General features: G+C 42.9%; 1 protein-coding gene across 7 annotated transcripts in view; it reads right to left on the minus strand.

The window, feature by feature from the left end:
* TSPAN4 (tetraspanin 4) overlaps window positions 1-24,748 on the minus strand; it is a 508,885-nt gene that overhangs the window by 401,427 nt on the left and 82,710 nt on the right. Inside the window, exon 1 of one of the 7 annotated variants that reach the window (XM_081203211.1) lies at window positions 3,019-3,044. The exons of the other annotated variants lie outside the window; for them this stretch is intronic. The gene's annotated coding sequence lies outside the window, so the exon portion shown is untranslated. Of the gene's footprint in view, window positions 1-3,018; window positions 3,045-24,748 lie in introns of those variants that run through there. 7 annotated transcript variants of the gene reach the window in all.

Here is a 24,748-nt window from a genome sequence, read left to right on the forward strand (position 1 = left end):
GTCTATCTTTTAGTACTTTTTCCATCCTTTCTAGTTACAGTGCAATCTGTTCCTGGTTTTACTCTAGTTTTATTTTCACAGCATCATCATGTGTAAAGTTACCCTAAGAGGTCCTAGTTTCAAAACAGAACTGTGCCATCCCTGTCAATAAAGGATGATATTCTCATCAAGGAAAGTTTGTTCATAGCATTTCAGAAGGAGCACATGCCTTTGGCATTATTGCCACAAGTATTTATAAAAGAATATCCCTCCTTCCAGCCTCCTTGCCAAGCTCCTGGCCCTCCGATCCCCTTGTCTACCTGTCTGCATTCCTGCTTGAATTTCCCAAAATCCCTGTTGTAGCTTCCTTGACACAGACCCTGGCCCTACTGGGCTACATATATGTAGCCCAAACATCCAGTGTTTTCCTCTGAGCCCTCCTCTGAGATATGCTCAGCTCTTATCTCAGGTTCCAATCCTGGCAGCTCTTGCATTTCCATCACTCTGCATGCCTGGTGAATTACAGCCTACCAGTGAAAACAGTCCTCAGCTTTGGCACCTCCCCTTCTGGAAATTAAATCAAAAAACACTCGAACATCACAGGTGACAAGCACCATTGGCATAACAAATTATCAGTGGCTTTATATCACTGGTATTAACTTTTACAAATGAATACAGGGTCTCTCACCAAATCCAAGCAATCTAACACTGGTCCCTTAAAAAGCATTTGGTGTCATACTGAGCCAGATGTTTGATCAAGAGCTGGAGAAAACAGTACTTCAGTGGTGCATTCTCTTTTAATTACTATAGAGTTATTTTGCTTAGGATGCACCAGCTCACATATGGCATCCCATCTCCTCAGTCACCTTCCGTGCAATCTACAGATGCCCTCCCCACTCTCCAGCTGTACAGTTGATACTGTAAACAGCTGAGGAATGGGATGAGCAAGAGGCCCTTGGAATCTCAACATGACAGGAGAGGAGGCAGGTAGCAATAAGAAGACCATGGCTGGCTGCAAGGTGAATGCCAACTGTAGCCTCTGAAGCACTTCTTTACTGCCCCTGCCCCTGGAAAACATCAGCCTGTTGAGGAGCCAGAAGGTTGAGCAACTAGCCCAATCCTAGAGAGCAACTGTAGAGATTTTGCCACATCTGTAGCTGTCTCTAGGGAAAAGTCTACTGTTTGGGCAACTGTTTGTGGATGGCATTTGAGTTTGTGGGGACAGCACACATGCAACTCATGAATGTATAACGTGATTCGCAGTGCACCTGTTTCTGCTATTTTAGAATTTCTGCTATTTTATATTTATTGGATGGGTTTATTGTATTTTTGTGTTTGTTGTAGTTTTAGTGCTCGCCACTTTGAGGACCTTAGCCAAAAACATTTGGCAGTTTCAGGTGCTAAACTGTAATAGTTTTCAGGAGTTTAGAAAACCAAGGTAGAAATTAGGTAACAGAACGTTCCCAGCCCTTGTTGGGCCAGATTGTTGTCTCTGACATTTTGCCAGGCTGTAAATCAAACAAGCAATGAGGAAACTCAGTAAGATATCCCATAAAGCCTTTTCATTTTATGCAGGAAATTAATGAAGTTAATATGATGTGTTCTCTGAGAGGACTTAGCTGTCTGACAAATCTTTAAGTCCCTTCTGGGAAGAACAGGGAATCTTAGTATCATGAGTAGAATGGCCCTTTAAAGTAGCAGGCAATTTTAAATACACGTGAAACACAACATAGGGGTATCTTTGTAGAAACAAATTAATTGAAGGGGGTGAGATTTGAGTGATGGAAGCACAAGGAAATCCCTCTGTGTCACCCGCCGCCACCAGCAAACTACTCTTCATACCCCATTGGTAGTTTCCTAGTATAAATCACCACTCTGCATATTGTGTCTCTTTGCTAAAACAGCTTTAGGTAGGTTAACAATCAGACAACACTGAATAGGAACAGCCCAAGGGGTCCCCGAGGGCCATACCCCTAGCCCACATCCGGGCATCGGACAGAATCCACACTCCCGGATCCCTTTAACAAGATACCCTTAATGAGGAGGGGCAGGTGGAGGCTACAACATCCCCCCACCCACCCAAACAAAGCTTACCCAATGTCTAACCTCACAAAGTTGTGACAATTGCTACGAGGTCGGCGAAAACCAAATGGCTGGAGTCAATTTGCCAAGTGGAAAAAATCCTGCCTGATCCCAAAATATGGAAGCCAACATTTGTCCATAGCAAGGTCATATCAAGGTAAAGCATAAAAAAGATGGGTGGACAAAGGGACGCAAGAGGACAGTCTCCTGGCCGCGATGTGGTTTAAATTTCCCATGGCCACGCCTCCCACCAGTGCTGATTGGACAGTGAGGGCCGCCCCTGGGCCGGGCCCCGCCTAGCATTGGTAACACAGCCAAACAGTGACAAGGAGGGCGTTGATCTCCACCCCCGGCCAGATCCTGCGGGGCCTGATGCTTGGCCGCAATGCTGCCCACCAAGTAAGGTAAGCGGACTATCCTTATGAGTACTCACAAAAGTCCCTCACAAATGGTATTTCAAAAATGGTGGCATGCTTTGGGGGGCGGGGGAAATAACGTTGTAAAATATGGGGTTTGATTCTTCTCCAGTCAGTTTCTACAAGAGCTTCCTTTAAATAGACTAGAAGCTGTCCAGTCTGCTCAATTTCTCCATCCCATTGACTTGTATGGGATGGGAAGATAAACAAGGCTTTTTTCCTCTTCAACCAAATTCCCTCTGCCCACCTCCAATACTCTTGAATAATTATCATCTAATGCTGAAGAGGAAGATGTTCCTGCTGCTCTGCAGAAATGATGATTAATGAATTTCACAGTAAACTTTACCACTAGATATGATTTTTCTATTTAAATTATTATAATAAAGAAAGTGAATCAGCAAGATATATAATTTCAAAGATAAATCTTTGCTTTTCTACTAAGCCTTTGACTATTTCAAATGTTGCTCCTTATTTTCTCTCTATTGTGGCACTCCAAGAACAAGAAAGCCCTGGCATATGTGCGCATTTTATAGCAGCTTACCTTGACATCTGTTTGTAATTTAGCCCATACACTGATTCAGTCTCAAGTTGGCTCCTGGAAGACAATGTGGTAAATTTAAGTCGTGGCACCTGAATTCTAGAAGCCTGATTACGGAGGCGTCACTGGCAATATGGCTCTCCATGGATCAGAATTCCAGGAGACAGAGAATGAAAAAATACTCCTCCATGCCTTTGCGTGAAAACGCACATGTGGAGAAAGGACTGTAGCTCAGTAGCAGAGCACATTCTCTGCAAGTTGAAAGACCCATGTTCCAACCTTACAGAGTCACTACCAGCCGCTATAGACTAGGTGTGGGTAACCTTTGGCCTTCCAGATGTTGCTGAACTTCTGTTCACCATGCTTGCTGGTGCTGGTGCAAACTGTAGTTCAGCAACATCTGGAAGGCCAAAGGTTACCCACAACACTGACCTAGGTGAACAAATGGTCAATGAGCAAATGGTCTAGCTTGGTATAAGGTAGCTTCCTGTGCCTGCTGCCTTCTTCCACTAAAAAAAAATAAAATAAAACCTATGCATCACTTCATTGTCACTGACACTCGTTTTCTTTTAAAACAGTGGAGCTGGTTATGAAAAAGGACATGCTAAAATGCAGAACTGCCAGGAGTTGTACTGTGCAAGTTTTCTTCAAATCAGATGAAGCAGCATGTTGTCCCAGCCTTGGCCAGCAAATAGCCCTGAGCTCCCTGCTGCTAATGGATCATAGACCTCTTCTGAAAGCCAACTGGGTGGAGCTTCGGCAAGCACATATCCATTACTGTGAGCAGCATGACATTGGCAAGCACACACACAGGCCACACATTAGCCCATGCAGCTTCACTGAACATCACTAAACAAAAGTGATCATAAAAAGAATTCTTCCCTGTTTTGAAAATGCTCACATAAAAGACTGAGAAATTCACTCAACATCTAATTAAAACCCTCCAGAAAGGACTCTAGAGATTGTGGGATTTTCAAGCTCCAGAAAATGTTAATTTTCACTGTGTGGTAGAAAAATGAAGGGAGCCCATGACTCACCCCTCGGACATTTTTCGATGGCAGACATTGCTAATTCATATCTACACGAGAGGTTTTCCAGTCTGAAAGCACTACCCCTCCCTTGCTGTGTTGCTGTTAGAAAAAACAACTGCACGTTTCAGAAATTAAGCCTAATCAGCGTCAGTGTGCCTGTTTCATTCCTTCTCTCACTTTTCATCCTAGAGAAAAAGGTTAAGACAGGCAATGTGGGACTTAAACCTACCCCCATCAATAACTGCAGAATCATGGTTAACAGACAAGTCTTGACTATTGACTTTGCCTCCAAATAAAAGACACTGTGTCTAAACTTACAGACAGCTGTCTCTACAGATTTATAAATTATCTACGTGGTCTCCCCTCTGCTGCTACATATTCCGTCACCTTCTAGAGCCGGCCCTTTCCAATATCCTCTTTTGGCTTATTTCTTTCACATTCTACAGCAGCGCCTCCCAATTATATTTACACCTTTTAGCAGCAGTGGTGTTTCTAAGAGACAAAGCTCCACTTGCATCAGACTTAGCACAAAAATCAAAACATTTTGATGATGTTCCAATGAGGACATCACATTAACTTATTGTCTCCTTATATAGGCTGCTATTTGAACCTACTGGTTAGCTCAGTCGGTTACAGAGACCGTCGCTGATGACGCCAAGGTTGCAGGTTCAATCCTCATACAGACCAACTGCATATCCCTGCACTGCAGAGGGTTGGACTAGATGACCCCCAGGGTCCCTTCCAACTCTACAAGTCTATGATTCTAAGTACACACAGATTTTTGAATGTAAAGTTTGAAATAAGATTGTTGACAGACTTGCACTATACACCCTGTGGGGTAAAAGAAATGAAAGGTTCCCTTCAAGCATTCTTCCACTCAGAGCTGCTGCAGTTTGTACTTTTCCCACATTGCTCAAATAACACCAAAAGCTCCTGGTCACATGGATGGAGCCCACAAATGACCAGCACTGTGCTCCCCCTCACTTCACCAGCACTGTTGCAGAGGAGCCCCTAGGAGCTGAATGGGAACTGGGGAGGTTGTCTATGCAAGTCATGCACACTCACCCTTCTCCAGAAGCATTGCTTTCCATTTCCTTGTTGCTGTATGGTTTGAGAATGTTATGTATGACAGACACATGGATTCTGCATTGATTTCACAGGCTTCACACCTCTCTGGACACAGCAAACAATGACAAGATTCATTTATGTGTTACTCTTCTTCTGCAACCATAGTTTGCTGAAACTTCTACACGATTGGTTGCTTTGTTACAAGTGGCATAGGAATACTTGTCGAAAGAGAAAAACAGTGTCTTTAACAAAAAAATCTATTTTTTCCCCCAGATACCCCTGGACTCCTCTTACTTTCTACTTGTCCAATCGAATGCCATGCAACGAAGGCCCATGAAGAGCAAAGTTGGGTTTCCTAGGGCTAAACAAATGTGTGATGGACAGTTCCATAATTCTTTCCTTTTATTATGTTGTTTTAAAATAAAAAGCAGGAGCGGGAAGCTGAAAACACACTCCGGAGTCAGGGCACTGAGGGAATATTATTGTTCTGCTCAAACTTTTCTCTTCTGGCCAATTGCTGCTGAAAAGTACAGTGGTACCTTGGGTTAAGAACTTAATTTGTTCTGGAGGTCCAATCTTAACCTGAAACTGTTCCTAACCTGAGGTACCATTTTCATAGCTGTCAACTTACAGATTTGAAAATAAGGGACCAACAGCCTTGAAAATAAGGGACAACACCACCTGGAGAGCCACAGATTCCCAACTCCCACTGTAAGAAATGACCGATGACTGGAGACAAGCTGTCTCTCAGGGAACCTTGTCTGCCATTATGTACATAGGCACTGAAAAACTCTGGATAAGCTTCCTAAAAACCTAAGGGGTCCCCTGAAACACAGTGGGAAGGCCCCTGGACTACAGAACAGTTCTTCAGCAGGAAGCTCAGAGAAACTCAAGATGTGGGTAGACCAATTAACACCCTCCAACAGTTTTGACTTTGTGCGCATCAGTGCCTCGGAGCTGTGCCTCGGCTGCCATAACTAAATGGTGCATCACCAACGCATGGTTCCATTTAGACTCAAGAGCACAGCCAGCACCATGTCAAACTATTTAGTGTTACATGCTATGTAGTGTTTGTGCCCAGTGGTTCCTGGTTTTAAGAGGGATATTATTTCACAATTTTTTAAGCCTATCTGGAAGACAGGTTCAGCTCCATGCTGAGAAAGTCCTCAAAACTGACGTCTCATCTTTGCTCTGTTGACATTCATGCTCATGAAAGCAAGCATTCTGGCAGCCAGCGCCCAGAAGGGCAGCATGGCTGCAGGTAGCTGTTCTCTCATTCTGCTCTAGCCAAGTAGTACTAGGCTCTCAGTAGTTTCCATCAAACAGCTGGCATCAGGACAGGGCATCGGATAAAAGTACATTCGAAAGAATACAACATGGCCACCAATGAATTATGGGTATCTTCAGAAAGGAAAGAACTCACATTCACAAGGAACCTTCAGATGCAACTTTACAACAGGATTCCCTATACACTCCCCAGGCAGCCACATACTTCTTAAGGAATTGCCTTCCTAGACAATTTCAACTTCACAGTATTATGTCATGCCTGCTTTTAATGCTGCCCTGGTGCATTCTCTTCAGCGACTAAATCTATGCCTGTGATTTACCATAAAAACTGTTGTCTAGCTATAACATCAGAATATATATACTGTGTATTTTCCCCCCCTGTAGGTAGGGAACGACTACTTAGCTACTACATACATTTGGAATACTGCTTTCTGGGAAAGACTAATCAGCAGTTGTGACTCTGAAGTGCAGTGGGAGAGTATTCCAGAGCAGTCTTGCACCCTCCTGGGCAGAAAGGAGCCAATTGCTCTGAAACCGACATCCCTCTTTGACAGCACAACACTATTGGACACCGATTAGGAACACACAGAGATCCTGGGGAAATCAGCACAAAAGGACAAGCTCTCTGATGAATGGTTGTATCCAGGACTCACCTGTGAATTCTTAGCATCAAAGAGTTATGTACAAGTAAGAGCACACTCTGCAAATAAGAGAAAAGATATCCAAAGAGAACCATGTAAGCTCAGCACTCCCTCATCCCTTAAGAACAGTTTGCCTCCTAATTTTACTCACTGAAAGCGATGCTTTTGCCATTCTATAACCCCAGCAAGCCCATTTTTCCTACTTGAGTCTGCATGTTTTGCATCGGACTGCAGGGATAAATAGACTACTTATACTGCTTTGCTTATTTTCATGGTGATTTTTTTAAAGATTGATGTTATCCCATGCAACTCATACTCTCATTCAGATGAAATCTGATGTGTTTCTAGATTTGTACTACATTGCTGCAAAACATACTCCTGATGACTGTTAGGTTTTGTTTTTCCTTAAAAGAGTTACAGCCCTGGACTCTCAACAGACACCAAACCCATTTCTGTAGGATGTGTTCAACCAGGGACTTTTCTGGACCTTGGTTGAACAGATTCTATAACTAGAAACATCAAAGATGAATTGTGCTTGTTCTATACCTCTAACTCAGCCATTCCCAGCCTGGGGGTGCTCTCCAGATGTTTCAGACTACACTTCCAATTGTCCCTGCCCATTGGAGGTCCTTTCAGGGTCCCTTCCAGCTCTATAATTCTGATTCTATGATGGGAGTTATAGCTCAAAACATCCAGAGGGCTGCTTTAATTTATGGCACTCTTCTAAGGGTCTAAGGAAGCATTTAGAGCATTTAAAAAGTTTAAACTCTCATTCACAAAACACAGTAAGAATGTCCCTGCTTTAAAGATTTGTTTGTAAATAATGGATTGTTTTTATTCTTATTCATAAATACTTGCATATTGCAGTTTCATACACATACACATATACACACACAATATAAATATATACAATAAAAAGAAAAAAATCCCTCCACCCTAAAATCACAAATCACACACTATTATAGAAGATGTTTCCTTAATTGTGCATAAACACCTGTCAGGGGGCTTGGTGCTCTTGGAGTTGGGGCTCTACTCAATACCACAGGAAAGTGGCTTTTGCCACCCACAGCCTAGGTGTCAGAAATGTCATTTGCCCAGCAGAAATTACTACCACCAAGCAAGAGCTAAAGTCAGTCTTTGTATTCACTGAGCTTACTACAAAAAGTTCCTTCTCTTCGCATGGTTTAGGAAGTGCATTGTAGCTATCCTCTCAGCACTTCACACCAAGATCATTGAGAACTCTGCTTCTCTTTCCCAACACTCACTTTCTAAGTACGCGGTCCCTGCTTTGGTAAGGAAAATTACTCCGGCTCTTATTGGCTGTGCCCCCCAACAAGAAATTTATTCAACGTCTCAGGCAACATCAACAACGTGCACACTAGCAGCAAAGAAGACTGTCTCTCATTTCCAATCTGTCATACCAGGCAGCTAGACAAATGTTATAACAGCTCCCGTCACAGGAAATGAACTTGTCAGTGTCTCCTGGAAGCTGAAACCCAGGGCGGCTCAGTCTCACAAAGCTGCGAGTCAACTCCCAGCCTTCTCCCACACATGGAGGCTGGAGCTGCAGGGATGAGTGTGGGTAAGTGCTGGCCCCACTGTTGGACAGACTGAGGGAGATGATAAAGGACAAGGATAAGCAGCAAAGGGGGGAGGACACAGGCCACTGAAGCTAGCCTGGTGCCATCAGGTACGGTGGAGGACACTGTCCTGCTGCCAGTGTTGACATGAGACTCCACAATCTCAGGCCAGTCACCTTCTGCATAAGGAACAGGAAGGGGTGGGATCTCATCTTTTACCTTAGGCAAGGAAATGTTTTGGGTCAGCCCAGAGTATGTACTGTCCTGGTAGTTGCTCCACAGAGGGCAGCAGCAGCAGCAGCAACAACACATTCACCACAAGAAGCAAGGACAGACAAAATGCAGAAGCCTGCGCACAGAATGGCTCTTTAAATAACTTTCTGTATACCATATGAAGCCCACAAAACTAGACTCCAGGTTATGTCCTCCACCACCACACATTCCTGCAATGATTAAACTTACAAGACTGGGTATCACTGCAAATTTTAGCATACATGCGGAAAATAAATGAATGCAGATTACTCTCAAAGGTTGCGTTAGATATGGGATGGGTGGTGGTCATGTATATATATTTTTTCCAGGATTGTATGTTTAAATTGCTACTCCACTCTAAATACTCTTCTTAAAAAAACAACAACAAAAAAACAAGAGAAGCTCGTTTTTTCCTTCTCCTTGAACCAAGTTTTATTTATTTATTTAAAAATAAACTGCATATCGTTTAATATACATGATCCATACATTCTATTTAGAGTGTGTATGTCTATATCTTTGTTAAGGACGAAACAACCAATATTATGCAGTCTTGTGAATATCAAGAAGTTTTACCTACTAAAATAATTAGCCTGTTTTCTTTGATTGCTTTAAGTGTTTTGATTATAGGTTACTGACAACGGGGACTATAATTTTTATATTTAAGCACAGTACCTAGCAAAGAGACTGTTATTTCATTTGGCTCTTCCAGGTACTATGACAGCGCTAATTAATAAGTCACTGGAAGGGAAGAGAAAAGAAAAAACTGTTTTAACTGGATGTGTTGACAGGAAAAGTACTTCTTGTAGAATCTCCAAGTGCAAGAAAGACAATGTTAGAGAATTCCTAAAAAGGCAAGTGCCAGGGTAAGTAATGCAGAATTGCCTTTCATCCAATCCATTTCAGCTGGTGAATTTCATGTTTTGTTTATTTTTTCTACCTGCTTTTCCATTTTCAAGGCTTGTTGAACACATGCTACCATGACTCAAAATCCTAGGCAAGGAGCTGAGATGCTAAGAGCAAAAAATGATCACACCATGAAGATTAATGAACAAAAACTTCTAATACAGGCAGCCATTATTTGACAAGAGTTCTGTAAATTTGTACTTTTTACTGGAAATCATATCAATGTTAACCCTTTCATGAATATCTATGTAACAAAATACTACAATAGTTGTAAGCAGTGGTCCCTGTTGCCTTTAAGAGAGTCAAAAAGTGTCACCTCACCTAATACTGAAGGAGCTGTTATTATTTAGACATAAAGGTATTCAGTGTCAAGACACAAACCTGGCTTTTAATTTCCCGGCTGCCACCACAAATAGAGTAGTATGCAAAGTAACAAAATTTTTCTCACCTAACAGCAAAAAGTACACAAACTCACATTGTGTCACAAAAGTTTTCCTGTGGCTAAACTCAAACAGATATTTTTTTCAGAAGGATAGTTACAATGCTATTTTACTAGAAAAAGAGGTGCCAGAACTCACCATGAATGCCTCCCTTGGTCTCTTATATTGGCAATGACGACCTCCTGAGAGGTGCCAGAACTGAGTTCTGGCTGGGGGGGGGGGGGAGCCATGGATAGTTATATAGATGGCACTAAGTAATATAATGAATAACACCTCTACAGCTGTTTTGCAAAATACAGAAATGCTGTGCCCAATAGTGGTCATCCAGAAAGGCAAAGGGCATGACACTAAGCCTCAATCCTGTAAAAGCAATTCTTTTTTTAAAAAACAATTTTTATTAGCCGACCAATCAAATCAAATCACATCACATAAATTCTGAATTACAAAGCCGAATTTTAAATTTTTGTTGAGGGGACCCATATTTCAAGTTCCGAAGGGGGATTCCGATCATCTTCTTGCTACTGCGTTAATATACAAATCAGTCCAAATAATGTTCATAATTCTATCCAGTCTTCTCTTGCTGTTTCCACATCTCATCTTGTTCATTTATTATTTATTTATTTATTTATTTATTTATTTATTTATTTATTTATTTATTATCTCTTCTGATAATCTCCTTAAGCAGATAAACACCAATTAAAATCCTGTATGAATTTTTCCGTTCGTCCAATCTTCATATCAAGATGCTTTCCATATATCATCGCTTTCATAAATAACACCGCTCTTTCCATCATTAATCTCACTGATCTGTCGCTCTTAAGTCCCTCTGAGGAGTCTCACCCATAATATAAAAACAGCTCTGTTCCTCCTCCCAGACTTAAGTCCTCCGACAGAACTTGCCAACATGGTGACAGTATTTTTAACTGTGTCATTCCAAAGCTCTTATATTTTCCACGATCTTCTTGAAACATGCTTTGGTTAGAAAATTATCTCCACACAGACATAAATCCACAGCTTAAGTCATTAAAACGGCATTTCTGACTTGTGGGGGGGGGGGATTCTTGTTTAATCACATAAAGGAAAGAAAGGAAAGTTTTTTTTCCCTCCCCCATCCAGTCCCTTTGCCATACCGAGCCTTGGTGATCTTCTCATGATTTACTCTTGCTCCTCCGACCCGTCTTGTTTATCAGAGATCTCTTCAGTTAGCAGTCTTTACTCCCCCTCCTTCCTTGAAATATGTGCATTTGCTTCCTCCTAATTGTTTCTTTTGAACTTATTGCAGCTAGAGGCGCGGATCAGAGACAGCGTCCAATAGCGCCGAGATCCACACAAGGGCTTTCTGCCTAGTGCCCCCATCCCCACAAGTTCGGGGGTGGTGTAGGGCACAGCAGGCAAGGGCAGCCCCCCCACAACCTTGGGGGGGCAGGGAGGCTATTTACTCCCATCACAGCCTCCTAATTACCTCGTGTGGGTCGGAGAGATGTTATTGTCAGCCATCTTCCGATGCGCCCCTAGTGGCCCCTCCCCTGTAAAAGCAATTCTATGTGGAATTGAATTAATTAACTCCAAACAGTTAGCTTTCTGATGATACATGGATACAGCCTAGAACATCTGAAAGAATGTACAGTGTACCTGTCAAAGAAGCTTGCACATACACAAAATGCTTTAACTGTTATATGGACATTGGCTGGATCCTAGTCAGCTCACTACAAAGTTCTCCAGCAAGTATATGTAAAACAGTAACTTGCTTTTGAGAATTTAAGAGTGAGCAATAAACTACAGAGACCAAACATGAAGATGGCAGCAGAGGCGGTTTTAGGGTAGTGCAACTGGTGCAGTCGCATTGGATGGCACACTGCAGGGGGTGAGACAACCAAGCTGTAGAATGGAGCGCAAAAAACAGGAGGTGCCAAATTTTAGCGTCACACAGGGTGCCACTGAAATTTGAGAGCCCAGAGTCCGCCACTGATGGCAGAATGAGCATTCTGTTATGAAAATGTAAGAGCCAAAATTGTATTCTAGCTTGGACAGAAGGCCAAGCCCACTTCTGCATGGACATATGCAGAAGGAATACCAACAAGTAGGGCCAGTACTTTCTTCAAGTCCTGAGACCCCAAAGCTTTACACCATATTTTCATACATTGTCATTTGTATGTCATACATGTGGAGGAAAACCTTAAACACGTTGCAGAGTTCAGCAGAGTTCCCCAAAAAATAGACCAGAGGCAATAGTACTTCATTCAGCAGAGCTGAAGGCAAATGTAGCATAACGGTTATCAAGTCCAGTACAATCAGGATTGGCTCAGTTGCAGCACTTATAAACTTAACTCATAATAAGACTAAACCTTAGCACTAAGCATCCTATGTACAGAAACACTGCCATGGGTACCAATGGTGGGGCATTTTGTGAAAAACCAGTTACCGCTGTCATTAAACAAATGACTTGCCTGCACAATAACATCCTGCTTTTCTGATTCAGCACTTTGGGCTAAGTCAGAAGTATGGTAGATTCCTATAAGAGAAGTTAAGGTACTTGGGTAAAGTTCCCACATCACTACAATAGAGCCTCCTGTACAGATCCTGCACAGAGCATGTTGCTCCAATCCATGCAGACACATGGGGAAACAGCACAGGCTTGATTGGAGAGGTTAGATACACCATAAAGAGCATACATAACTGCTGTCAAAACATCATGAAGCCACATCTTTTATGCCCACAGTCATCAGATGGAGCTCAAATTTATCATAAAAATGCTTCCAATATATACATTCTGGCCACATTATATGGATGTTCAGTCTCTTACTTCTATACAGACATGCATACGATTGCACTGTAAGTCCTCTGGATTTAAGTGAGGCATACTCCCAGGAAAGTGGGTATAGAATTGCAGCCTCCGATGGTTTTAGGACATTGCAGAAAAACTAGCTTTCTGTTACTTCCTGGGAACAAGATCCTATCCAGCACCTCTTACAACCCACTTTCCTTCATGTGTTCTGTCTTCGGTACCCAGCTCTTTCTCCTTTTTGCACTGAAATCTCTCCCAGATTTTTAGGACAATTGCTGCCATTAAATTTGTACTGCTAGCACTCTGCTGTGCTGCAAATGTTATCTCCAAATTGCTTGGTTAATACTTGCTTGTTAAAACCTACTCACACAGCTCTAATGAAAACAAAATGCCTTTCAATGTTTTACAAGGACAGGATGTGCTTTCAAAACGACCATAAAAAGTGTAATTTTATGTCACTCAGCACTCCCTCAGTATCTGCCACAAAATTTGGAAAGAGAGGGGAGAAAATCAGCATACCATTAAAGCACAGGGCACATGGAGCCATATTTATACAGGACAGATTCACTTAAATAATTACATGCTTATGTCAACCTAGACCAGCACAACTTGAGTTTAAACCTCTTCTGAACAACTGATTTCAAGCTGAGAATATATTGAAGAATTTTCCAACGCTAGGTCCAAATGTAATAAAATGCAAACACGGTTATAAGGATACATTAATAAATGAACCCAAATTCTAGCCATCACTTAACAATCAAGCTGTGAAGCAGAGATGTGAATGAAAAAAACCTTCCCAGATCCATGCAACAATACCCTGGGTGAACAGAAGTCTTCTGCTGCTACTGAAAAGACCAGGAAAATGGCGCTAGGCAATCCTCCTTAGGAAAGGTATTCCATAACTAGAATGCAGCGGTCAGCATCTTGATTGGCTGGAAGCACCAATGTAGGACAGAGTGTAGGTGCCAAATTGCTTCTGCCTCTTGTTCCTTCATGCCAGACTAGCATACTCAGCCAAATGAGGTTAAAGATTCACATATGACCTTCCTTGGTTAAAAAGAAGAAGAGCGAGAGAAAATATGTCAGCAGAACTACCTATGCATTTACTTATAAAGTCTGTAACTCACTTGCACAGCCTTTGCAACCCACTGGTGGGCCATAACCCACAGACAGGGAAAAGCCGAGCTGAACGATGGTCACCACAGACATGATTTTGGCTGCACACTGCCTGTAAGAAATACAAATCTGAACTTTCTGCCCCAGCATTTTGCTGCAATGGAACTTGGGTGATATTGTTAAGAAGAATAGCTCCCTTTGTCTTTTGAAATGACACTGAAGTGCTAGTTGCATTTCTATAGTCTGTAATGAGATTGGTTACAATGTAGGTTTCACTTTACATCCCTTTTTGTTTTCTATCCCAACAAAGCAATGCAATACAAACAGCAAGAAAGAGGCTGAAAGTGGCATTTAAGGGTGTCATATCTGCAAACAGCCAAGGTTGCAAACCTATGTACATTACTCAGGAGTGAGATCCACTAAACTGACAGCCTCATCCAAGGTTATGGGCCACCGCAGTTAAGAATCGATGGTGGCAGTGATATTGAATGCTGCTTCCCAGGCATCTTAGCAACTGTTTTTAATGCTACAGAAACCCAAGTGCACCAGTGAGAGTAGGGATGCAGCCTTGCAGCTATTTCTCTCTGAAATTCTGCTTAAACTAATTCCTGCAAAATGTAATAACCCCATGACCAACAAACCCAGGAGGAGGGAGGGAGGGAGGGAGGGAGGGAGGGAGGGAGAGGGAGAGAGAGAGAGAGAGAGAGAGAGAGAGAGAGAGAGAGAGAGAGGAGGGTAGGTTAATAACAAGGAAAAGCCTGGAACTCTCTTTTATCTTAAAAACTCTCTCTCTCTCTCTCTCTCTCACACACACACACACACACAGTGGCGTAGCTTGGGGGGTGCCAGGGGGGCCGGCCGCACCGGGCGCAACATGGGCGGGGGGCGCGCTCGCACTAGCAGCTCTCTGCCCCTACTAAAATCCACGGGTTAGGGAGCCCGCGCTCGCTCGGCTTGGCGAGGAGGTCGCGGAAGGGGGAGAGCGAAGCCTTCTGCCGCGGGCAAAAAAAGGAGAGGAAGCCGGACGGGCGGGCGGGCGGGCTGGCTGGCGGGGGTCTGGCTGCGCCTGCTGCTGCTGTTGCTGCCGGGCTTTGACAGCTTGGCGAAGCGGAGGGAGAGGAGCTTTATGGTAATTGCGGCTCTCTCTCCACTGGCCGCCTGGGCCGAGCAGGGAGTCTGGCGAGGGGGCGGGAAGAGACTTTTCCACCTTGCCTGGTCAAAAAGGAGAGCGGAGTCTCCTCAGGGCGCCCTCAGGCAGGGCAGGGCAAGGCAAGCAGAGCGAGGAGGAGAGAGAGGGGAAGGGGGGGGGGAAGCAGCCAGGAAACGCTGCGGTGTGGAGGAGGAATCAATTAAGGAGAGAAAGCGAAAAGCCTTGGAGAAAGGGAAAAAAGGAAAGAAAAGAGGCAGCTCCAGGAGAGCGCGGGGGAAAGAGAAGCCTCGCTGCTGCTGCTTGGGAGAGTAAATTACTGTACTTGCCTTGCCCCGGGTTAGGGGGCGCAAATTAATTGCCTTGCCCCGGGTTAGGGGGCGCAAATTACTTGCCTTGCCCCGGGTGCTGATAACCCACGCTACGCCGCTGCTCACACACACACACACACACACACACACACACACACCCCTTAGTCAGATTAGCAATATTAACACAATCAGGGACAAAAATAGATTTCAAGCCAAAACAAAAAGCTCAACAGAACCAGGATTTAACAAAATCGTAAGATGAGATGGGATTGCAAGCCTTAGTGGAGACAGATTTCACATGCTCATTTTTCGAAACTGTGATATCATGTTTTATCCAACATCAGCTACCACAGAAAGAACTTCAGTAATCAGGTCTCAGTAATGGACACAAACGCCCCCTCCACCTGTTCCCCCCTTTTTCTTCCTAATGTAACCCTAATGTCTCAACAAATGTGATATTGCGCATACCTTTATAAACCAAGAAAACTTTAATAATTTTTTTTTAAAAAAAGTAATGGACACCAACCTTTCAAAGTACAAACCCACCATCTGCAGGTAGGAAGTGCACCTGGGAACTGCAGGTGGTATGAGGCGCCAAGAGTTGTTAGGAGATCCCTGTTTTCCCACACAAATCTACAATTCCCAGACTGGATTAACCGTCGCTTCCTCCTCTCAGGGAACTCTAGGAGCCATAGCTCTGTAAGAGGAAGTGGGGTCTTCTGGAAACTTTCAGAAACCTGAACTAGTTTCCAGAAGTCTTTGGGGAAGCCACGACTGTTTTAAAGTGACATGATGCTGCTTTAAATGTATAATACATTACAAATAATCAGAGCCGGATTTAGGTTTGATGAGGTCCTAAGCTACTGAAGGTAATGGGGCCCTTTATATGTCCAGCTGTCCTTTGTCAACAACAGATTGTTGCTGGTTTTTGTGCTGAATATATGCTATATGGTAATTTATGGACCTAATAGGTATCTAAAGCCATTTTATTTTTATTTTTTCTTTTACTTTGAAAATGTACGTCCAGTGTTTTTCCCTTTAAATTTTTTGGGGACCCTAAAAGAGTGGGCCCTAAGCTGTAGCTTGTTTAGCTTATATGTAAATCCGGCACTGCAAATAATATATATTGGAGCCTAAGCTGCATAACTCAGATTACTGCAGCACGGTTGCTGAGCTCACTGACTGACTTTTTGTACCAAAGGCAAAAATCTAAAAATCGTAAGAAGTCTGATCCAAAGCTTATTGAATTCAAAAGTATTCTTTCCATGGGCTTGAAACTAGGAATGTGTGTGGTCTGTGTGTGTATAAATTGTTCAGTGTTCTAACCACTAAGAAAAATGTTGTTATCGGAGAGAAAAACAATTAGAAGCCCTAACACTGCTGGCGGGGGAGGTATTCAAGCATCCACACTTTTCAAATGGTTTTTTCAGCTGGATATTAAATAATGAACAGCATCATACATCACTAAACAGTAGGCAGGTGTTTTTCCTAAAAAGTTATCAAGTATTGGAAGTTCCATCCCGAGCTGCATATATTATAGGATGGGATTAGTATCTAATGGCAAATCATCTGTGCTCCTGGACCCTGAGGCCTATAAGTTGTGCCAATGATCTAGCACATATTTTCACAGCTTACTACCCAGAAGGTTGTCCATTGACCCAGACTGCCCAAAGCCTAGAGAAAAATTTATTCATATGCAGGTGTCTCGCATTCAGTGCAATTCTCCCAGCCTTAGCCAGGAAGTTGGTCAGGGAGGGGGAACCGCTCAGTGGCAAAGCACCTATTTTGCATATGGAGGGTCAAATGGCATATCCACTTGGAAGTATTTATATAGCAGTGAAAGGCATCTCACTGCACGAGACTCTGGAGATCTACTGCCAATTGAAATAGGCTAGATGGACAAACAGTCTGACCTGGTATAAGGCAGCTTCCTGTGTCCCCATTCTGAAGACCAATACAACTGTCTCGGTGGCATCTTGGGCGGGCAGTTATAATGCCAGAGGAAGCCACAGCAGCAGCCACCTTCCCAAAAGCCCCAGGGCCAGTTTTCTGGGTATTACACAGCTGAGGATCCTCTAGTTTTCACACCTTCCAGTGGGGAGCCATGCTTGATAACGCTGAGCCATATATTTAAGTCCAACACAAGGGTAGGCAAACTAAGACCCGGGGGCCGGATGCGGCCCAATCGCCTTCTCAATCCGGCCCGCGGACGGTCCGGGAATCAGTGTGTTTTTACATGAGTAGAATGTGTCCTTTTATTTAAAATGCATCTCTGGGTTATTTGTGGGGCATAGGAATTTGTTCATTCCTCCCCCCCGAAAAAAAATAGTCCGGCCCCCCACAAGGTCTGAGGGACGGTGGACCAGCCCATGGCTGAAAAAGGTTGCTGATCTCTGGTCCAACATATATTCAACCAACGTCTGCCAGCCTCACCACACAGAGAAATGCTGCCATGCTATTTTAATCCCCAAACCCAAACTCTCCTCTTCATCTCCCCCCCCCCAAAGAAAAATGGGAAGAGGGCAGGGCTCTGGGGCAGAAATCTAGAATAGGCAATGGATGATTGAGACTTCCCTTGCTTGCAAAGATGTTGTGGGGCTTCCCCACCTGACAGTTACAGGAATGGCCTTGAGGCCCAGGCTGCTCCAGGCTGCAAGAGTCATAGCTGCCCTGTGGCAGGTGAGTCCTGAAGGGCTCCTTTGCCTTGCTCTGCCGTGGAACAAGCCTGCTTTCACCGCAAGTCAGGTCAGTCCTTTTTGGCTCGGGTCTGGGATAGAAAACCTGGACCAGCAAGTGCCTCACTACTCAGCTATTCCAGAAGGCCACATAAAAAGGGAACAGAAGTCAACTGGCAAACTGCTGGTTACTGAACTGCATATTGTGCCATGATAAAAGACTGCCAAGCCAAATGCCTTGTGAACAGCACAAAAGTCTTTCTTTCCCCCTTGTACTCCACCTCTTCTCCAAGGAGCTCAAGGTATTGTACGTGCCTCTCCCCCCAATTATTTACTCCCCACAACAACCCTGTGAGGTAGGTTAGGGTGAGAGTCAATGACTGTCCCAAGGTCACCCAGTGAGCTTCATAGCCAAGTAGGGATTTGAACCCTGGTCTTCCAAGTCCTCATCCAGCACTTAAAGCACTACACCACACTGGCTCCTCCCTATGAACAGATGAAGTTGGGAAAAGTTTAAGAATGAAATGCACATTCTCTCAAAGAATAAGTATTCCTTTTTACACTCTTTTAGAACCATTCTGGGGCATGTTCCACAAGGCAGAGAGAACACCTTCTTCCTCAGATTAATCTCTCTCTCTTCTGTTAACACCTCCTGTGTAAGATCAATACATGAGGTCCCAGTCAAGTCAAAATTGCCTTTTTCCTCTGGAGACCAAAATGGCCTTTCAAGAGGCATAATAGATTTTATCTTTAGAAGCCATTTTAGCTGCACAGGTGGTTCCCAGATTTCTACTGTATTACAATATAAATCTGTTGGTCATCAGCAGGGAAATGTGTATAAAGTCAGAGTCTCTTTTTCTCTCTCTCCAGAAGAAGTTCAAGTGGGCTGAAGAAAGAAAGAAAGAAAGAAAGAAAGAAAGAAAGAAAGAAAGAAAGAAAGATGGATAGATTTAAGTGAAACAAGTCTTTTATGTTGTGTTATAAATTGCTACTAAAAATTAGGCTACTACAAATGTTAAGGACAGGCTCACATTTATATTACTTATTCGTTTATCTATAGTACTACGATTCCAGCATAGATTTTGAAATGGTTTAAAAAACAGAAAACTCAAGGTACACAAAACCATTAAAATCTAAATATCCATAATTAAAGCAGTACCATTAAGTCAATACAGAAACTGAAGGACAGGATATTCAGATCAAGAAATCAAGGGAATGCCAGTGGAAACAGGTACGTCTTCAGAAGCTGTCAGAATGCCGATACAGATGGGCCCTCTCTGATGTCACTAGGGGAAAAGCCTGCCTCTGCATTACAGTGGTGCCTCGCAAGACGAAATTAATTTGTTCCGCGAGTTTTTTCGTCTTGCGGTTTTTTTCGTCTTGCGAAGCACGGTGTCGGAAAAGTTTTGGAAAAGCTTCAAAAATCACCAAAGTCTTCAAAAACCTCAAAAAAGGCTACCACACCATGTGCTGTGAGTTGCTCCTCGAAGTCAAGTCGCAACTGTATTAACGGTTTTAAGAAAAAGGAAACAAACTTGCAAGACGTTTCCGTCTTGCGAAGCAAGCCCATAGGGAAAATCATCTTGCGAAGCAACTCAAAAAACCAAAAACCCTTTCGTTTTGTGAGTTTTCCGTCTTGCGAGGCATTCGTCTTTCGAGGTACCACTGTACTACGTACACACTGATAATCATCAGGCCATGACAGAGTTAATTGGGTTCCATTTGCTACATTAACACTCTTGCCAGGTGGTGATGGGCAAGTTGGTCTTTCAGGTAACCTAGTCCAGAGATGTTTGCGCCTTTATATGGAAGCAAGAATACCTTAAAACTGGCTTGGTAGTTTATAGGCAGTCAATGAAGATCCCTCCATACTGGCATAAGGCAAGGGGCCTGGTCTTGACATGCCTAGTAAGGGGCACCACTAATCATCCAGACTGCAACATTCTCACCAGATGTAGCCTCCCCTGCACCTACTGGAGTCTCAACATGAAGTTACCAGTGCAAGAATCACAGCAGCCAAGTTATCCCTGTCCACGAAAGATTGGAGTTGATGCACCAGCTAAAGCTGGTGGTAGAAATTCTGCCATAGAGGCCACCTGGATGTCCAGGAACTAAGATGATCCCAAGAGCACCCCTAAACTGCACTCCTGTTCCTTCAGAGGGAGTGCAACTCCATTTATAACTAGCAAATATCCCAAATTCCCTGGGAATCAATCACCCATAGTGTCTTTGTCTTAGAAGGACTCAGTCTATGGATGTCCCAAATCTCCTCATGACTGCTTTCATTGGCCTCGTGTTAAATAGCACTGGGGATAAATAGTGCCTCGTGGGACCTTGCAGCTAATTTACCACAGTACCGACATAGTCCTCCAATGCTATTTACTGAGACCAGCCCTGCGAGTAGAAGTGGAACCACCATAAAACAGACCCTCCAACCGTCAACACATAGTCAATGGTATCAAAAGTCACTGAGAGATCCAGCAGGGCCATACTTCCTTTGCCTCCCCCATGGGGAAGATAATCTGTCTGGGCAAGAAAGGCCAATTTCATGAGAAAACCAACTGGGCCTGAACCCAGATTGGAATGGCTCGAGATAATCGGTCTCTTCCAAGAGTATATGCAGCTAAACCACCACCCTGAATGCCTTGAAAGGCCACAGTATACATACTGCTGGATGCCACCCCAATCTCCAAGCATAGGTACCTCATGAAATCATAGAGTTGAAAGGGACCCTGAGGATCATCTAGTCCAACCCCCTGCAATGCAAGAATATGCCGCTGTCCCTTATGAGACGAAACCTACAACTTTGGCATAAATGCAGTGCGAGATTCCAGGGGTCCTAAGCACTTAACCAGGGTTTGTGTTTCCTTTTGGAATGAGGCACAGCTGAGACTGTGGTGTCTTTAGGATATATGGTTTATTTACACATATGTACAACCTGAGACCACGATGGAGGGATTCATAGCATCAACACCCCAAGAGGGTCTTGTTCCTCCGATAAACACAGCCTTAGATTCAAACAAATGTCAAACATTGGTCTTTGACTCTCTCCAGCTTGCTGCTTTACTTCTAGGTCACATCACTGCCCCAAACTCTACTCTACTCTCCGCTTTGGCTTTGTTGTTTTCACTACCTGCGAGGTAAGGAAGGGAACCCCACTCATTTGCCATCTTGTACCAAGTCCCTTGATCCCCATCACTTCAACAGGAAACTAGCTTGGCTTGATCAGCTTTTAACATTTATTTGATTCAGGGTTTAGAGGGGCCTGGCATTTCAGAAGTCAAAAGGACTTCCAGAACGGATTAAGTTTGGCAGTTTTGTTTTTACTAATAATTTTGCATTTTTGTTTTTGAGGCTTTTTCAGTTAATTTGTTTTTGTGACTGGTTGGAACCCAGTTTAGCTATTGATTTATTGATTGTGTGACTGCGAAAATGGATAAAAGCCCCACATCCGAACAATGACTATCATCAGTGCAGATAAGAAGAATAAAAAATAATTTTTATCATCTACAATACTGTCTTTTTTATTTTATAGTACAGTACATTGATTATTGCTTTCATTTTATGGATCAATGGTCTTGTTAAGATAGTGAAATTGATGTTAAATTGCTGTCTTAGGGGTTGTTTTAAAAAGTCTGGAATGGATTAATCCGTTTTGCATTACTTTCTATGGGAAAGTGTGTCTTGGTTTTGGAACGCTTTGGTTTTGGAACGGACTTCCGGAACGGATTAAGTTTGAGAAACAAGGTACCACTGTAATATTAAAATAAGTACAAGGATGGAATACTATGTTGACTCATGCCATGTGATGCAAGAAGTCAAAAAATTTAAAGTGGCAGTGGCTCTCAAGCCCACGTTTTTCAGAACCAGGTGCCTGTTGAGAAGAGGAGCAAAAACCCGCCAAATAGCTGATACCCCTCAGTTGCAACTACTACTCTGGCCAGATTGAAAAACTGGAGTGTTTTCCCTTTTCCATTTGTCTGACTGCATCCAGTGTTCTGCTTTGAGAGCAGTCACTTGTTGCAGTAACTACAGGTATATTAAACCAGCCTTCTACCCACAGAAGTTACTAGCTTCCTGGGGGCTAGCAGAAGAGCACAGAGCACTCTGCTCTTCCTTCAGCAGCCTGGTGCATTTCTGTGCCCGGCACAGAATAAATAGCTCCTCTCAAAGGAGGGTTGTTGCATTGTAATTCATTGTTGTTTATAGCTGCACACTAAGTGCTTAAATAGAAGTCTGCAAATAAGTATCTACAGCTAGACTCAAGGCTTTTGGTCCCAGAAGCCAAGCCAATGATAAGAAAAAACTTTGCAAATGGAACCACATCTCTTTTGTACTGTCAGCTGTACAGCTTCTGTAGCCATAGTATTGAGTTCAAATCCTTGCTGCAGACTAGTATTTCATATGTGAAGACAGGAATTCATCAATTTATGGTGCTTATAGAAGGAGGGAGAATTCATGACTTTTCACTCATTTCAGCAGTCTGCTCTTTATAAGCGTTAATAATCTATTTGCATTAACTGGTGACGATAAAATAACAGCTGAATAATGATTAATTCTTCAGGCTCACATTGTAATGGCATGAAACTCGACGTCTCATGAGTAATTCTTGTATAGGATTTCCCCATGGAACAAAGCATTAATGAGCTGATTATTCATTAGGTGCATGGCAGTCTCTCATGGTACCATGAAACATCAGGTGAATGAGTGTACTGCTTTGGGTAGAACAAAAAATAAAGAGTGGTATCAGCAGCCTCCATTCTGAGCCCTAAAATCATGTCTGAGAAAGCAAAGCATCCTGTTTCCACATCGGTTGGTTAAAGGTGAGCGATGTTGTGCTTATGGCCTCTGACAAAGCAAAAAATAGAACTCTTGATATTTTCTGCTAACAGAGTCTCTGGAATTCACCCCAGGGAAGTCAAAATCTGCTTGTGAAACAAGTGTACTGCTGCCTCTCAGTCATACCAATCTAATCTACCTCTTGTTAATTCTCTTGAATGCAGACACTTTGTGCTCTTTGTTTCACACAGGAGTAAATTATAGGATATAAACTCAGAAGTCTGGCACACTGGATAAAGTCCAGCTATATCAGAGAGTCTTCAGAGAAATTCTGAGACAACTTGGATAGTCACATCTGCACCGAAAACATCCTACTGATTTCTGTGGGATTGAGAGTGCTCATCCCAATTAGGGTAAATGAGTTTAGTGCATGAACCTTTATCCCTCTTAAGTAACAACACTGCTCTCCAAATTTCTTTATAAAGGCCACTATGACTTACAAAGAATACCTATTATAATGTAGTCAACATATATGTCACACACATAACTCCCCCCCCCTTCCACCCGACAAAAAGAAAGCATTGCTTAGAGAGCATTGTCCAAAGACATACCTCTATACTGGGTTCACAGATTAAGTATGTCAGATTAAGTATGTTTTTAAAATATGGGACTTTAGATATCTACACTATTTTTCTCCCTCTGCCTTTACCTCCATCACATGGGCATCAATTTCTCTAAACAGATGGGATCAGCTCTGAATTTGATTATCTTCAGCCATGCCTAATTTACTTATACTATTTTAGTTCTTTAGATGTAGCCTTGCCTAACCACAATTCCACATGTGCAGAACCACTGCTGCAAGTATTTTGGAACAGGAACAAGTTAGAGACGCTAAATCCAGAAACGAAGCATAATGAGCACTATGAATCAGGTTTTAAAAAACATTTTGCTATTCAATTACCACATCCCATTTGGTTGCGGAAGTCTCAATACTTTAGTCCCTGCACTGCTATAAAAATCATTTTCAAAAGCAGCACATTGAATGTGCTTTCCTTTTCCAAAAAAAATATCCAAAAAAACAAAACAAAAACCCTCAAAATTATTAATCCAGAGCTGGCCAACTCCCATGCTGCCAGCTGTTCGGTTTTGGCAGCCATCTTGACACATTTCCCCATCCCTGAGAGCCCCTAATGGTGCTGACCTATTGAGTAATCTTTAATAAGCACCACATGCTCCTCAATTGTTTTGGAGACCTAACAGCTCAAAAGAAAAACATGAATGCAACTGTGCAGGAGCCCTAATGAAACATGATTTGGGTATTGTGTATTCAATTGTACCTTACAGTAAACAAGAACGAAACCACATTTAGAGGGAGGTAAAAGTATGAGGGAAAGTACACCGATTTCATACTTAAACAGGGATATTACAAGTACTAGAAAAAGTAAAATGTGCAGGAACGCAGCTGCAACTTGCTTTTAGGATTTCTCCCATTTCTTCTAGAAGGAGTTATATAGGACTCCATGGACAACTTGTCTACTGATTTCAGTGCATCCACTCTGAGCATCATTGAGTCAGAAACAATCCAAGATACTTTTCTGGATTCCCTATTTATTATCCATATTGCAGAAACACCTGCGGTTTGGTCCAGACCAATTGTCTTGCAGCATTTAATTTTGCTTTTAACCCTCAGTGCCTGGGTATTTTCTATTCATATGAGT

The sequence above is a fragment of the Podarcis bocagei genome (assembly GCF_964188305.1).
Source record: "Podarcis bocagei genome assembly, chromosome: 1".
NCBI lineage: Eukaryota > Metazoa > Chordata > Lepidosauria > Squamata > Lacertidae > Podarcis > Podarcis bocagei.